General features: G+C 44.6%; 1 long non-coding RNA gene across 1 annotated transcript in view; it reads right to left on the bottom strand.

Moving 5' to 3' along the window:
* Nucleotides 1-6,056: 6,056 nt before the first annotated feature.
* Nucleotides 6,057-17,624, bottom strand: part of LOC125088042 (uncharacterized) — a 43,404-nt gene continuing 31,836 nt past the window's right edge. The window contains exon 4 of the long non-coding RNA XR_007123558.1: nucleotides 6,057-6,166. This is a non-coding gene — a long non-coding RNA (uncharacterized LOC125088042). The remainder of the gene's footprint in view (nucleotides 6,167-17,624) is intronic.

Genomic DNA, 17,624 nt, shown 5'->3' on the forward strand with positions numbered 1-17,624 from the left:
CCTGTTTTAATTGCTAAAAAGCTCAAGTCAAGCCATGTTTTCATCTGGGCTGGAAAAAGGAAACCACTGAGAAAATACTTAAAAATAAAAATACCAATCTAAAAAGGAAGTAAAACGCCAAGTCCAAAGAAGGTTGTGTTAGAATGTACTTCGGTTACAGTAAATCAAGTTTGCTGAAAACACACTTTGGGACTCAGATCTAAAATACATAAGGATTGGGGAATCAGGGTGTTTTGTTCCTAAAAAAAAAAAAAAAAAAAAGTTAAAAAAAAAGATGGTTATTGGGACGCCTGGCTGGCTCAGTCAGTAAAGCATCCAACTCTTGATCTTGGGGTCGTGATTTTGAGTCTCACGTTGGGTGTAGAGATTACTTTAAAGAAAAAAAAGTGATTTGTGGGCATGAGGAAGGGGTACAATATTTTACTGTGATGTCTAGAGTGATCCTGGTGCCCTCCTCTTCCTGCCAAAAGGAGAACTGGTCTGCAGTGAAAATCAGGGTCAGACTCGAAAGCAAAGAGCTGCACCCAGGTGATTCTCTCCAGAATTAAATAGGAACATCAAGTTAGCTCAACGGCATGTCCTCTGGTGTACAGAGCTCTCTCTCTCTCTTTTCCAAATGGCCTGCTTCCTGTCCCCTCTACCAAACCACATGGGAGGGGTCTGGCCAGCTTCTGCAAGATCCCCTCTTTCCCCACCGACTCACCGCGGACTGAAGTGTCCGGTGTGTGCACAACCGTGCAGTCCGCTCTGGAGCAAGCCGGAGAGCGGCCGTGCAGTCTGTGACTTTGCACACGGCAGCGTGTGAGCCCGAGCCAGCGGTCCTCCCGCCAGTCTGCACACCTCTGCACGACTCCAGTCAGGTGCCGCCCACCTGGGGAAAGCAAGCAAAGGTAAGTGTTGTTTGAGGCGAAGCTGAACGGAGGTGGCAAATCTGTCTCGAAGGAAATCATGCCATGCAGCCCAAAGCCAGTGTGATTAAAAAGAAACATGCAGGGCGCCTGGGTGGCTCAGTGGGTTAAGCCTTTGCCTTTGGCTCGGGTCATGATCTCGGGGTCCTGGGATCGAGTCCCGTGTCGGGCTCTCTGCTCAGCAGGGAGCCTGCTTCCTCTCTCTATGCCTGCCTCTCTGCCTACTTGTGATCTCTCTCTCTGTCAAATAAATAAATAAAATATTTTTTAAAAAAAGAAACATGCAACCATCCTTGGCCGTTCTCTTATTGTGATAAATAATCAACCTTCAGCAGGTCCAGCTGTCCATTTCTGTATGGACTTTAGGAGTTTTCTGGTATTGCAAGTCTTTTTCAGAATAGATATTTCACCTCTAGGGTAAAGGAGACACTGGCAATGAAATCTATACCCTTTTGGGGAGCAGTGAGCCCCACATTGAACTTGAATCAGTGATGGGCTTTAACATTATATTCCAGTGTGTTCAGCCAGGATAACGGCTCATTATTATTTTGTGCTTTCTAAAAGCCACCTGCCTGCTGTCACGGCCCTGGGAAGGGTGCCTTCGTGCCTTGCTCACTTTCCCTTTAAGAGTTGATAGTGTTTCCCCTGGTAAAGTTCCAAGTGCCCTCTGGACTAATTGGCACAATGTGAGAATTTTCCAATTTGGAAGAGAAAGAGCCTGTTCTCCAGGGAAGGTTCTTCAAGGTAATTGCTCTCTGAGAGATTCCTGCCACTACCTTTGGCAGCTGTCACCAGAGACAAATCCCTCTTGCTGTTAGGAAGAGCTAGAAACCCACAGTTGGAAAAATAGGAGCTCAGGACAAACTTGCTGAGACCTTTGGAGCCGATGACCTTTCAAAAGGGAGGAAGTGGGGAAAAGGCCGGTGCCGGCAAAGGCAGCTGGACAACCCCTCCCCACCCCCCAACACAGGCACCATGGCTCTGCTAGACTTCTCCACTGTCCTCTTTCTAAAAGAGCTTCTGTGAGGGCAGGGGGCAGTAGAGGGAGCTCATGTATTAACCAGCATACCAAGCAGGGAGAGAACAGCACTTATTTGGAACAAACACTTGAACAAATTATTTGGACTAGAAGGAGGGCCCAAAGGATGTACTGTATAAGAAAAGTGGTGGTTGGGGCACCTGGCTGGCTCAGTTACTAGGGCATGGGACTTTTGATCTCAGGGGCCTGAGTTTGAGCCCCACATTGGGTATAGAGCTTACTTAATAAGTTAAAAAAAAAAAAAAAAAAGATAGTGGCTAATCCAAGCAAAGCTCTAAGAGGAATCTGTGTGTGCCCAGGGTGTGAGGGGAGAGTGAGAAGCAAAGACACAGGGAAGAGAGAAGGCCTTTCTGGACCACCATCTGCTACCCCAGAGGGCAGGGAACATGTGTGGGGAAAAGGCCAAGAGGGGAATGACCATAAAATGGTTAGCAGGCTGGGAAGAAGAGTTGAAAAATGAAAATGGAATAATGGTTTTCTGTGAGTCGTGGGCTGTAGGTTCCCTTCCCCAGCTGTGCTTTCAAATTTTCATTCAAATTGGTGGTGCTCCCTGTTGTATGTGTGGGTGAACACAATATTTCTGGAAGCTGAGGAGGTGCTGAGCTCTGTGGTCTGTTGACATGGGGTGAACAAAAGAGGAACGGTGTTGGACACAGGAGATAGGAGAGTCCCAGCAGGCCTGTGGTGCTTTCGTTCCTCTGCAGGTTCACATCACAGTCCTGGGAAATAGCAGGAAGGAGGAGGCAGCCAAAGTGTTCAGGCTTGAAGCTGAGCTGAGGGGCAGCCCCCTGGGGGAGGTCGCCGGCTAGATGTGGATTCAGCAGGCCTGACTCCACAGCTCCTGTCTCCATTACCCAAATGGTCATGTCCCTCCTGGACAGGCCTTTGGAACTGTTGCAGCGAGGGCCGAAAGGCTGCTGGCCTGTTTCTATTAGCAGGAGCATAGCACGGGGGCCTCAAGGAGTGTGTTTTGGAGCAAGAGTCTCTGGGTGTGAATTCTAGCACAGGTATTGACTCGAACTTGGACAAATAATTCTGATTCTCTTCAGTACTTCAATCCCCTCATTTGCAAAAGCAAAACAAATAGAATACTGCCTTCTTCTTCTTTTTTTTTTTTTAAGATTTTATTTATTTATTTGACAGACAGAGATCACAAGTAGGCAGAGAGGCAGGCAGAGAGAGAGAGGAGGAAGCAGGCTCCCTGCAGAGCAGAGAGCCCGATGTGGGGCTTGATCCCAAAACCCTGGGATCAAGACCTGAGCTGAAGACAGAGGCTTTAACCCACTGAGCCACCCACGTGCCCCATATTTTCTTTACTTTCTAGCGACACAGGACTATGCCATGAACCGTCCTGGAATTCAGCAATGCTGATACTTTTATCTATCTTCCTGATCCACAGAAAGAATTCAGGTTCTGGAGTCAAACAGATTTTGTTCCAATCCCAGCTCTGGCCCCTCTAGCCGTGTCACTTTGGTCACACGATTTAACCTCCCTGTGAAAGGGGTAAAAACCACCTCCCCTGCAGGGTTGTTGGGAAGACGTACTACCAGGAAAAGTGCCTGGATACATCCTGTCCCTCTGGTCTGACTGTGGAATGGCCCAGTGGCTCCCCTACCCCACTCCACTTGACGATACATATTCTAAACAGCTCTGGGGTCTCCTAGACTTTTCAGACTTCTCCCACATTTGGTTAAGTTTGGCTGAAGTTAAACTCACTTGTTGGTAATTGTGCCCTCTGTGTTGTCTGGACACGCTGTTAGCCTCGGCTTAGATCTTGCTGGGCAGGTTGGCTGAAATTGGCCTGGGTCAGCTCTCAAGAAGTACTGTGGGTTGTCTTGAGAAGCACTAGGAATTGGAAAGATGGAAAGCACGAAGTCAAGCACATTTATTATGAGCTGTCTGTTTCCCTTTCTCCTCCAGCTTTGGGTTGCTGACCACGAGAGCTGTGCCTCCCCTGCTTCCAGGGACCTCCCCAGAGGCTGTCACTGAATGCCGCCATCTGTACTCTTTCCTCCTGGTAAACAAGGAAGCCACGTCCCATTATAGCCCCTCCAGAAGGCTTGATTTCCCTCAGGGTGTGCATGGGGACCAAGGATGTTCTGTTTGGCTGTTGAAGGAGTGACCACAGAAAGCTGAAGGACTTGGGAACATATATATCCCTATACAGGTGGCTAGAGGTGCATGACAATTGCCCCAGAAGAATGTATGTGAAGGCTAACGGTAGCTAGCTCTAAATGTAGGGTAACATGGTCTTATCCTTTTCTTCAATCTGTATTTTATAATCTTTTCTACAATGGAAAGGTATGGCTTTTGCAATAGTGGCAAAATGACTGCTAAAGAGAAAATCGATATTCTTAGTTGGAAAATTCATCCGATGGACATTTACGAAGCCTGTGTTATGGCCAGCGCTGGGCTTGGCCCTGGATGAACAAAAGGGGTACGAAAGACTGGTGCGCTCGAAGAAACTGCAACGAGCTGGAGAAAGCCTTCAATAAACAAATAAATATGTCGTGACAAATTGGGGTGCAGGCAACAAAAAGAAATGACCTGGCTGCCGGGATTGACGGTAATGGGAGGAGGCCGTGAGTGGTGGAACCTACTTTAGGAGGTGGTTAATAGGTGCCATGTAGGCCCAGACCTGACAGAGGAAAAGGAGTGTGCAGTGCCAAGAGTAGGTGGAGGGGAGTTCCAGACACAGGAAGGGCCTGCAGGATGGTCCGACAACAAGAGCGAGCTTGGCACCCATGTGTGTTTGGGGATTGGAGGTGGTATTGTGGAGGGGCAGGGCCCAGCTCATGCAGAGCCTCTCAGCCTTGGCAAAGACTGTGGTCTTTATTCTAAAGGCAAGAGGAAGCAAGCTAGGAGGTTCTTGAAAGAGAAGAAAGAGGCCAGTTGCATCCATGGAGCTGGAAGGAGGTTCGTGGGTTTAGGGCATTTGGAAAGGAAAACAAATAGACAAAGCATGCTATTGGATCAGAGGTGGGAAGGAGAGGGAGGGAGGTGCCATAGATGGCTTCCTGTTTTCTAGTTTGGAATTATCACCAAAGTGAGGCAGATTGTGGGAGGAACAGGTTTGGGCATGTTAAATTTCAGATGTCTGGGTTTATTAAAAGGGCGGTATTCAGAGGTGACTCAACCCTCTGATGTGATGAAGTCCAATGCAAACAAGAGAAACAATTCACCAAATTGCTTTGGCATATCATAACAGATTTATAAAGGTTTAGTTCCCTATTTATAGAACTGTTAAGGAACTAAAAGTCATGTATAATTTTCAGCTGTACTTTGGTTCATTTTATGGGTGACAGTACATGCTATGGGGGCATTTGGTACTTTGGAGTTCCATAAGGAACTCATGAAAGCCAAACATCTACTATAGATATACTACACAATATATTAAACTGATTTCCAATACAAGTTTCTGGAAAATGTAAAGTGTCTGGTTGGCGTGTGGTCTGTGGACGTGTAATAGTCATCCTTGATTTAGCACTTTGTGCTCCGCATCCTGTGACACTCTATAAATACCTCACTCGAACCCCACATTATTTATCATCCAACTTACATGCAAGAAGAAAAAGCTCAGAAAGGCTGAGTAACTCGCCCAGGGACACAGAGAGAGGAAAGGGTGGAGTCTATAGTGGACCCAGGCCAAAATGGGATTGAGAATGAGAGAGGTTTACTGGGGAGTGACACCCACAGATAGATAAGACCCAGCACAGACCAAAGTCTCTGCCAGCCCAACATGGAGCTCTGAAGCAAAGACTGCCCACTTCAAGGGGTCCTGCATTTGGGCAGAGATGGGTGGGTCCTTGTGCCACTACTGCAGCTCACCCATTCGCTGAGGAGAGCACTCCAAGAAGAGCATGACCTCGGCTTGAAAACTGGGCTGGCCCCTCAAGGCTGTCAGAGAACTGCACTCCTGGCATCAGGCACTTGGGATCTCCTTAAATGGGGATCTCAGCGGTGCATCTCCCTATCTGTCACATGCTCTAAAAACTGTCCAGTGCTCCTTTCATCCAAGAGAAGGGTGTATGTGACTTATTTATCAGGTGCAACAAATTGCCCCAAAATGTAGCAGCTTAAAACAGCAAGCATTTATTATCTTACAGTTTCTGTGGGTCAGGAATCCAGGCATGGCTTAGCTGGGAGCTTCTGACTGAAGGTCTTCTGTAAGGTTGTGGTCAACTTGTAGCTGGGGTCACGGTCTCATCCAAAGGCTCAGCTGGAAGGGAAACAGGCTTCTGAGCTCACTTGTGTGGTTGTTGGCAGACTTTGAACCCTCACCACCTGGGCCTCTCCACAGGACTACTTCATGACATGGCAGCTGACTTCCTCTAGAGGAAGCAATCCGAGAGGCAGTGAGAAAGAGGATCCATGGTGGAAGTCATGGCTTTTATAACCTACTCTTGGACTTGACATCCCATCACTTCTACCACAGTCTATTTGTTAGAACTGAGCTAGCAAATCCAGGCCATACTCAAGGGATGTACGACTATAAGAATACCAGGAGTATTCAGAGGCCCTTTCAGAGGCTGCCTACCATAGGCAGGTAATAAACAACACTAATGAGGGGCGCCTGGCTGGCTCAGTGGGTAGAACATGTGACTTCTGATCTCAGGGTCTGAGTTCAAGCCCCATGTTGGGTGTAGGGCTTACTTAAAAAAAAAAAAAAAAGGCAATAATGACATAATAATGAGTTTACCCACCATGTGTTAAGTATTTGCTATGAATTAGGGGTGGTATTAGGGCTTCATCCCTACTCCTTTATTTTTATTTTATTATTTTTCTAAGTAGGCTCTAAGCACAACACGGGGCTTGAACTCACCACCCTGAGATTAAGAGTCACATGGTCTACCCACTGACCCAGCCAGGTGCCCCCCAACTCCTTTACTCATTCAGGATCCATCAGCTAGTGGGCGCTGAGCTGCTGAGAAGAGAAAGACAACTGAAATACACTTCTTGGTCTTGAGGCGCTCATGTCCAGCGGTATAATCTGTTTCATGTTTTACAAAGGAGGAAAAGAGGGGTCACATGGTTTGCAAGTAAGTGGCTGAGCTAGGAGGCCAAACAAAGCTGGTCAGGATGACATCAAGGCCACTAATTTTTGTGAAGATAGCATACTCCTGAATCCACAAGCTTGAAAACATTGCTAGTCTAAGAACAATTGTGAGGAAGAAACAAGTCACAAAGAATATATACACTGTAATTCCAATTATATGAACTTCAAAAACAGGGGCTTGCTTAGAGGTACACAAAGAGCAGATACACTGAATAGAACAGCAAAAAATCGGATGATGCCCATCTCCAAGGGGAAGAGAGGAATGTGAGGAGGGATGGGCCCCACAGGGCTCCTGGGGAGCAGAGTACTCTTCTGGACCTGGTGGCTTCGCCCAATTTATGATGACACCTGCAACTGTACATATGTTCTGTTTGCTCTTCTGTATGGATGACATAGTTCACAATAAATAGAAGTACAGTAACAAGCAATTGTGTGGTGAGGGATGTTATTGGCCAGGTGTGCAGGCACCTGTGATGGCAGGTAAAGAGCTCTCTTTTTCAGAGACACAGGGGCAGAAGGTTTTTTTGCCTTCCACAAATGTCTCACAGAGGTGCACCTGCATCCTGGCTCACCGCTATGGTAACGTGCATTAGACCCAAAATAAATTCTGAGGAGGACAGTGCTTGGTGACATCATCTTGCCATTTGAGCCAACGTGTCTGATCATTCCTAAAAGGGCTGCTGAAGAGTGAGACCCCATTTACGTTGTAGCAATAGCCACTTGGAGCTTTCCAGAGCAAAGTGCAACTCTGTACAAAGGTGCAAGGGAAAGCTCGCTCTTGCATACCTCAGATTAATTAGGCTTTACTTTATTATCCTTCTGAGCCTGTCAGAAAAGCAGAGTGAGGTGGGGTGGAGCGGGGTTGCCTGGTTGGCTCAGTCAAAAGAGCATGTGACACTTGATCTTGGGGTTGTGAGTTCGAGTCCCACATTGAGTAAAGAGATTGCTTGAATAAACAAACAAACTTTAAAAAAAGAAAGGGAGAGGGGACTTCTGGATTGGGTTTTGTTTGAGACTCTGGACCCAGGCCAGTTGGAAATACATGAGAGGAATCTGGAAGTCAGTCTCTGTCCACAAGAAGGATGGGGAAGAGGGAAGGGACTGGGAGGAGATGCCCTATCTCCTTTGGGGATTTTGAGCTCATTCTATCTAGTCCCACCTTGGTCAAGATGGAGCTCAGCTTTCTGAATTACCAGCCCTCTCTAGATGCTTCCTGGGCTCCTGACAGTGTTCTATATATAGACTTGTGGGGAAGGGGGGGTTACCTGAAGAGTCACATGACACTGACGTGTATTTAGGGTCTAGAAGAGCATCTTTTCAGTATGTATGTGTGCATGGGAGGGGGAGGTGTAGGATTGCCAGAGAAACACCTGTTAAATTTAACTTTCAGATAAGCACCTATTAAATTTACATTTCAGATAAACAATAAATAATTTTTTAGTATAAGTATGTCCCAAGCGTTAATGGGACATACTTAAAAATTCATTGCTTAGCTAAAATTCAAATTTAACTCTTCAACTCAATATCCCATATTTTTATATCCTAAATCTGGCCACCAGAGGGGAGGGCTTGATCTGCTCGTGATCCCTGCTTTTCTCCCCTTTCCCAGGCTTTGGAGGCTTCAACCTAGTGTACAGGCTGCACACCTGCTCTACCACTGGGTGTTTTAATAGTATTAAGAAATTACTGCTAATTGTGTTATGTGATAATGACATGTAGTTATGCTGTTGTTTTTTTTTAAAGACTGTATTTATTTGAGATATAGAGAGAGCATGAGCAGGGGAAGAGACAGAGAGAGGGAGAAGCAGGCTCCCTGCTGAGTAAGGAATCTGATGCGGGACTTGATCTCAGGACCCTGGGATCATGAGCTAAGCTGAAGGCAGATGCTTAACTGACTGAGCCACCCAGGCACCCTATGCTGGTTTTTTTTTTTAAAGGAGGTCTTATGTCTTAGAGATGCATATTAAAAATTTTATTTAAAAAATCAATAAATTATTTATAAACAAAATGATAGGCTATCTGACATTTGCTCCAAAATATGAGGGGGGATATATATTGTGAAAAAAGTCTGATCATGGTGGTCTGGGACTAGCAGCAGAAGGAGGAAGGGAAGAAACTGCAGAGGGGCACAAGAGAATTTGGGGAATGATAGAAATGTTCTGTATTTTGATTACTGCAGTGGTTTCAAGGGGGTATATACCTGTTAAATCTCATTTAATTGTACACAAAAATGGATACAGTTTATTGTAAATGAATATTACCTCAAAGGAAATAATCTCAATAAAGGGATGTCTCAATAAAATTACCAGTTGGAAAACAAAAATGGGAGAGGAAGTGGACAGGGTTATGGATGAGACAGGGCTGGCCACAAGTTGGTTCCCAGCTGGTGGGGCTAGGTGGTGTTTACACATTGATTTCATTACACTGATTACCTGCTCTTTGAAGAGTCTGTATACAGCATTTTCCATAATAAAAAGGTTTTCAAAAGATAATAAGGACAAAAGAAGAAAATTCTAAATTGGGTGTTTTGGAATTTCTCAATAATGTAAAAAATATCATTGGAATTAGATTTGGTTGATTGAGTCTGATTCACTGGAATTAGATTGATAACTGTGAATGACTGACATAAAACTTTTATTATTTAGAAGGAATCTATACTCAGATTTCCTCTAAATGACTTTGAATTCTCATTGCACATTAAGGAAAAAAAAATGAGAATCCAAAAAAGCAAGAATGCAAAATGGTACAGCCACTTTGGAAGACAGTTTGGCAGTTTCTTAAAAGCTAAACATAGTCTTACCATATGAGCCAGGAATCATACTTCTTGATATTAACCCAAATGAGCTGGAAACGTATGTCCACGCACAAACCTTCATATGAATGTTTATAGCAGCTTTGTTTATAATTTCCAAAACTTGGAATCAACCAAGATGTCCTTCAGTAGGTGAATGGATAAATAAACTTGGTACATGCCAACAGTAGAATAGTGTTTGACGATGTAAAAAAAAAAAAAAAAAAAAAGAGCCACCAGGGGATTGGGGTGGGGAAATGGGGAGACATTGGTCAAAGGGCACAAACTTCCATTTATTAGATTAACAAGTTTGATGATCTAATGTATAGCATGGTGATTATAGCTAATAATATTGTATCATATGAGGATGGGAGCAGAAAAATGTTCATCTTTAGTTCAGAAGGTTGACCTATGGCCTGCATAGTTTTGATAAGGATCAAATATGTGCTGGTTGCTGCATTCTTAAAGGGTCTGATGACCCTTAACTCACTGACAGTTAATATCAAACTGAATAATAAGCACCAGAGAAATCTTGCAAAAGTAGTTTTACATGTAGAAATTCAAAGACATTTATGATCACATATTCTCTGCGTGTCCTCCTCTTTGGGCACTAAAGCATCTGACCACCAGCTTCATACAGCACAAAGTGCAGCTCTTTCTGCCCACGGGTCCTGCCTCCGTACCAACTTAAATTAAATTTACTAAGTTGCACGGTAGAATAGCTCAAGAATTCTTTCAACTGTACTGCACCATTTTTGGTGTCCCATATGGGGACAATGGAGAGAATCCAAGACCATTGGTGTGATTAGGTAAGTCTTCTTTATCCCTAGTCTTTGTCACGTACCTGAAAGGGATCAGTGGGAACCATTACAGAGTTGAGGCACTCACCCAAGGCGGGACTGCTCCCTTGGGACTGGATCATGGATAAAGGTCATGAGAAAGTTGCTTGGATTAGATAGGATTTCCATACTTTGGGTTTTTTTTCATGTTTCTCATTAGTCCTTTCCCATGATCTGTTCGTCATTCTCCATCCTGCTCTCAGATTGAAAGTACCTCTAGCTTAGATACATGATGCTTAATATGATATGAAATAGCTGGCCCGTCTTGGAGCACCTGGGTGGCTCCGTCAGTTAAGCATCTGCCTTCAGCCCAGGTCATGATCCCAGCATCCTGGGATCGAGCCCCGCATCAGGCCCCCTGCTCCATGGAGAGCCTGCTTCTCCCTCTCCCTCTGCTGCTTCACCTACTTGTGCTCTCTCTCTATCTTTGTATCAAATAAATAAATAAATAAAATCTTTAAAAATAAAATAGCTGCCCCTTCTGATGGCCTCCACCGCATCCATTAATATTAGTTCTAGAGGCTTACAAAAGGTAGTATCATTGGTCGCCAAATATATCAACTCCCTCAAAATGGGTAGAGGCAGCCCCAGTCTCTGAGGCATTTCAGTCCATTCCCCAGCTTCTGCTGTAGCCTAGGATGCAGCAGGGAAGTGAAGCGAGGTCAGCATCTCTTCTCAAGTGGCACAAAGGTGTCAGAGCAGTTGAGAAAGAGGGACACCTCCTGCCACTCTGAACCCCAGGAACCTTCGGCAAATTTCCTGATGGGACACCATTTGGAAGCTGAGGGGGATTTTGGTAATGGACTCCTAGTTAGTTAAAGTACTCTCTTCACTTTATAGGAATTAACTATGGGATCAACTTCCTCAATCCCAGAGGATTCCCCTTTTAGCCTGTCTCCTAGCACATTGGAGTCATGTGGACAACAGGATTTAAAGAAGCAGCATCTCATCTTCCTCTGTAATGATGCCTGGCCTTAATATTCTCTGGAGGATGATGAAAAATGATCCATGAACCAGTCCTCAATACTTCAGTTCTATTTATCAATTAGACCTTTCTTCATAGGCATCAGGGAAAATGGACCAAACTGCCCTACTGACTCAGGCTGTTAGGCCATTGAGTCAGCATCCTGATCCAAGACAGACTTGGAGGATGTGTCTGGTAGGATTCCAAGTCCCTCTGCCATTGGATGTTTCAGATGATGATAGTTTAAGCGGACTACTCCTCCAAAGAAAACACCTGAGTCAGACAAACAAGAAAGTCAATTAGTAGAAGAAAAAATTGAAATAAGCCTGCGAGTTGAGTCCAGGTCCCCTAGTAACGCCCCCTCCACACAAACCTTCACAGCCTTCCACTTCTAGTCCAGCAGAACACAGAGAAGTGGAGATTCGTACCTACCACTTAGACTAAGGCAGGATTGTATCTACTTCAGGAAGTAGCAAATGGGGAAATGGGCACCATTAACGTCCATGTCCCACTTTCCATGTCAGATTTGGTTCAAGTAAAAACAACAACTAGGACAATACTAAGAGAATCTAACCAAGTTTATAATGGATTTCACCGGGTATTTCTAATATTTGATTTAACCTGGCAGGATATCTAAATTATTCTAATACAATGTCATACCCCAGAAGAAAAGGCCCAGATTTGGGCTGGGCACAAGAATTTGCAGATGAGCTGGCCAGGAGGGATAGAAATCATTGTCCAGTAGGAGGAGACCCTGTTCCTAAGGCTGAGCCTCAATGGAACCATCAAGAGGACAGATCTGGCAGAGAACGATGAGACCATATGGTCAACCGTTTATTGGAAGGAATAAAAAGAGGATTTTCTAAACCTGTCAGTTTTGATAAAGTTAAGCAGGTAACCCAGGCAGAAGATGAAAATCCAGCCTTGTTTCAAGGATGTTTAATAGAAGCAATTCATAAATATACAAATTTAGGGCGCCTGGGTGGCTCAGTGGGTTAAGCTCCTGCCTTCGGCTCAGGTCATGATCTCAGGGTCCTGGGATTGAGTCCCACATTGGGCTCTCTGCTCAGCGGGGAGCCTGCTTCCCTCTCTCTCTGTTTGTGATCTGTTTGTGTCTGTTTGTGAAATCTTTCTGTCAAATAAATAAATAAAATCTTAAAAATACACACACACACACACACACACACACACACACACAAATTTAGACCCAGCCACACTAGAAGGGATGGCTATCTTAAATGCTCATTCTATGAGCCAGTCCACAGCAGACATTGGCTGTACATTGCCAAAAATGGCCTTAGGCCCTCAAACTCCAAACCAGTGGCTGCTGGAAGTGGCCACTGGAGTCTTTAATAACAGAGATATGACTCTAAGACAGAAAAAGGACCACGGTGCTAAAATACACAGCAGAATGTAGGCTTAAATACTGGCTGCACTATTGTGGATCCCCTACAATGTCAGCAAGCCAGGAGCAGCAGAAGAAGCCAGCACCAGACAGAAGTCCAGGTAAGACCCCACGCTATAGCTACACCCAAACTGGACACTGGAGTAAAGGATGTCCTGATAAATGCCCTCCACCAGGACCATGTTCTGTCTGCAGGGCAGGGGGACACTGGAAAAGAGAGGTCACCGGAGAGAGAGGAAGACAGGAACCCATTGGCCACCAGAGAGAGACAAAAGACAGGGACCCATTTTCTTTCTTTCTTTCTTTCTTTTTAAGATTTTATTTGTTTATTTGTCGGAAAGAGCAAGAGAGAGCACAAGTAGGGGGAGCAGCAGGCAGAGGGAGAGGCAGGATCCCCGCTGATCAGAGAGCCCGATGCAGGACTCCATCACAGGACCTTGGGATCATGACCAGAGCTAAAGGCAGACGCTTAACTGACTGAGCCACCCAGGTATCCCAGGAACTCATTTCCCAGCCTGAGAGCAGCAACTTGAAGAGATAGTATAACAGGGCCCTGAGGCTGGTCCAGCTCCCCTGAACATCAAGATGGCTGAGCCCTGGGTGTGAGAGGTAAGTTCACTGATTCACTTATTGATACAGGAACCACTTACTCTGTCCTTGTTCTGCATTCTGGCCTGACCTTTCTAAATGTAAAATTACTGGAGTAGAAGGAGAACCTAAATCATGCTTACAAACTCTTCCTTTAACCTGTAAATATAGAAACCTATTAGTTATACACTCTTTTCCTGGTTTTCCTTCCTGTTCTGCTCCCCTATTGAGAAGGGACCTCGTGTTGAAGTTGGGAATCTAGTTCAAAATAACTAGACAGGGGGATGGTCTCTTCTCCTTGCTGGCTAAAGAAAAACTAGACATCCATCCTGGAACTTCCTCTAACATTTGGGAACGAGTAGACCCACAAGTTTGGAATTGTGATACCCCAGAGGAGGCAATATGGGTCTATCCCATCAAAATAGCTCTAAAGGATCTTGCTACTATTCCACACAAAACACCAATATCCTTTTAAGACAGAAACCAGGGCGGGCCTCTAACCACTCCTAGATAAATTTCTTAAATGTGGGATTCTTAAACTTTTCCAGTCCTCTTACAATACTCCTCTTTTGCCTATTAAGAAGCCTAATGGAGAATATAGACTAGTATAAGACCTTAGAACAATAAATGAAGCTGTCCCTATTCACCCTATAGTGCCAAATCCTTACACTATCCTGACTCAAATTCTCAGCGATAGAAAATAGTTTGCAGTGCTTGATATAAAGGATGCTTTCTTTTGTAATCCCTTAAGGGAGGGGGCCTCTATCTGCCTTCGAAGGGATTCCGTTAGGAGAACACCAAGCATGCCAGCTTCCATGGGCAGTCCTATCGCAGGAAGTTAGATACAGTCCCCATTTGTTTGGCAACGTACTCAGGAAAGAACTGAGACTTCTTGTATGGCCTCAGGGAACAGTAGTATAATATGTCAATGATATTTTATTTATTTATTTAAAAGATTTTATTTATTTATTTGAGAGAGAGAGACAGTGAGAGAGAGCATGAGCGAGGAGAAGGTCAGAGGGAGAAGCAGACTCCCCGCGGAGCAGGGAGCCCGATGCGGGACTCGATCCCGGGACTCCAGGATCATGATCTCAGCTGAAGGCAGTCGTCCAACCAACTGAGCCACCCAGGCGTCCCTTTATTTATTTATTTTTAAAGATTTTATTTATTTATTTGACACACAGAGAGAGATTACAAGTAGGCAGAGAGGAGGCAGAGAGAGAGGAGAAAGGAGGCTCCCCGCTGAGCAGAGAGCCCAATGTGGGGCTCGATTCCAGGACCCTGAGATCATGACATGAGCAGAAGGCAGAGGCTTAACCCATTGAGCCACCCAGGGACCCCATGTCAATGATATTTTAATATATAGCCCCACAAAAGAGGCCTCAGACTATAATTGTATTGTACTAAACTTTCTTAGAGAATACCGAGTATCATGGAAAAAGGCTCAAATATCTAAACAGAAGGTATAATCCTTAGGATATAAATTAACTCCTAGACATCATTTCCTGTCCATTGAGAGAAAAAGAACTATAATAGAATTGGGGTCACCTGCCACAAAAAACCAACTCTGAACCTTTATAGGAATAGCTGGATTTTGTAGCCTGTGGATCCCAGGATTTGGAATCTTAGCTAAAATTCCATATGAGCCCATTAGAGGGCCAGATGAAGAGGCTTTAAAGGACAACAGGGGGGCCTTTCAACAACTAAAAACTAAACTATCCGTGGCCCTAGTCCTAGCTCTACTAAACTTAGAAAAGCCATTTACCTTATTCATTGCTGAAAGTCAGGGCCACGCCCTAGGAGTACTAACACAAAAATGCAGGTAAGAATCTGGACCTGTAGGATATTTTCCAAAGCCATTGACAAGGGAGCCCGAGGATGGCCAGCATGTCTCCAAGCAGTAGCAGCTGCTGCACTGTTAGTAGAAGCGTCCAAACTTTCAATGGAACAGCCATTGACAGTGATGACTCCTCATCAGGTTTAAGGACTTTTAGAAACTAAAGAACATCAGTGGATGACAGGGGGATGACTAAGTATCAAGCAATGATTTTAGCTCCCCCAGTATTGCTCTCGAAATCTGTCAAACCTTAAACCCGGCACCCCTCGTACCTGGATGAGACCATGCCACTATTGCATCTGTATAGGACTGTAAAGAGGTAATAAAACTAGTCTCTTCCAGCCATCCAGATCTAGAAGATCAAGCCATAGACAACATTGATGTTAGCTGATTTATGGACGGTAGTATTTTTATAGGAGGACAAAGAAAGCCTGGCTACACAATTGTTGGTTTAATGAAAACTACTGAGGCCAACCCATTACAGATCAGTATTTTTTTTTTTAATATTTTATTTTTGGGACATCTGGGTGGCTCAGCTGGTTAAGTATCTGCCTTCGGCTCAGGTCATGATCCCAGAGTTCTGGGATGGAACCCTGCTGAGTGGGGAGTCTGCTTCTCCCTCTGCCCCTTCCCCTGCTCATGCTTTCTCACTCTCTCTCTCTCTCTCAAATAAATAAATAAATCTTTAAAAAATATTTTCTTTTTAAAGATTTATTTATTTATTTGAGAGAGAGAGAGAGAGAGGGTGAGTGAGTAGGGGAAAGGGCAGAGGGAAAGAGAAAAACTCAAGCAGACTCCCTACTGAGCATGGAGCCCTCCATGGGGCTCGAACCCATGACCCTGAGATCATGACTTGAGCCAAAATCGAGAATCAGATACTTAATTGACTGAGCTATCCAGATGCCCCAAGATTTTATTTTTAAGTAATCTCTACACCCAACATGGAGCTTGAACACACAACCAAAAGATCAAGAGTCACATGCTCCACTGACTGAGCCAGCCAGGCACCCCCAATCAATATTTCAGCTCAAAAGCAGAATGGATAGCTCTCCCTTGAGCTCTTCAGTTAGCTAAAGCCCTAAGAGTTAATATATACAGATTCAAAATATGCCTTCCTTGTACTTCATGCACATGGTGTCATCTGGAAAGAAAAGAGAATTATTAACTAGTCGTAATTCCCCTATTAGATATGGACCTGAAATTATAACTCTACTAAAGGCAGTTCATCTCCCTAAAGAAGTTGCTGTAATATATCTTAGAGAGGATATCAAAAGGGAAAACATTGGAGCGCCTGGGTGGCTCAGTCATTAAGCGTCTGACTTCAGCTCAGGTCATAATCCCAGGGTCCTGGGATGGAGCCTCGCATCGGGCTCCCTGCTCAGCGGGAAGCCTGCTTCTTCCCTCTCCCATTCCCCCTGCTTGTATTCCCTCTTTCGCTGTGTCTCTCTCTGTCAAATAAGTAAATAAAAATCTTCAATTTAAAAAAAAAAGGGAAAACATTTAGAATCTAAAGGAAATAATTTGGGACGCCTGGGTGGCTCAGTTGGTTAAGCAGCTGCCTTCGGCTCAGGTCGTGATCCCGGCATCCTGGGATCGAGTCCCACATCGGGCTCCTTGCTTGGCGGGGAGCCTGCTTCTCCCTCTGCCTCTGCCTGCCACTCTGTCTGCCTGTGCTCACTCTCGCTTCTCTCTCTATGACAAATAAATAAATAAAATCTTTAAAAAAAAATAATAAAGGAAATAATGTAGCCAATCGGCACCCAACCTGGCAATTCACACTAAACTAGTTATGAGTTTTATACCAGTCTCTAATCCCTTAAGCACTGTGGTTCCCAAGTATACTATAGAAGAAAGCAACAGAGCACTTGGGGAAGAATCTACTAAAACTGCCAGCAGATGGTACAAGAATGATAACGGAAAAATCTTTGTCCCTAAGGAAAAACAATGGAAATTAGCAATAGGCCAGCACCAGGCTACTCATATGAAAAGAAAAGCTTTATGGGATTTCACCAAATCCTTGTTTGATGGAACAGGATTAAGAGCCCTTTTACAAAAGGCATGTAAGTCCTATGCAATATGTGCCCAGGTTAACTGAGAAGGTGTATTATAATCATCCGCCTCTTTTTTATTTTTTTTTAAGATTTTAAAGATTTTTATTTTTAAGTAACCTCACACCCAATGTGGAGCTCAAACAGAC

The sequence above is a fragment of the Lutra lutra genome, chromosome 16 (genome assembly GCF_902655055.1).
Source record: "Lutra lutra chromosome 16, mLutLut1.2, whole genome shotgun sequence".
Lineage (NCBI taxonomy): Eukaryota > Metazoa > Chordata > Mammalia > Carnivora > Mustelidae > Lutra > Lutra lutra.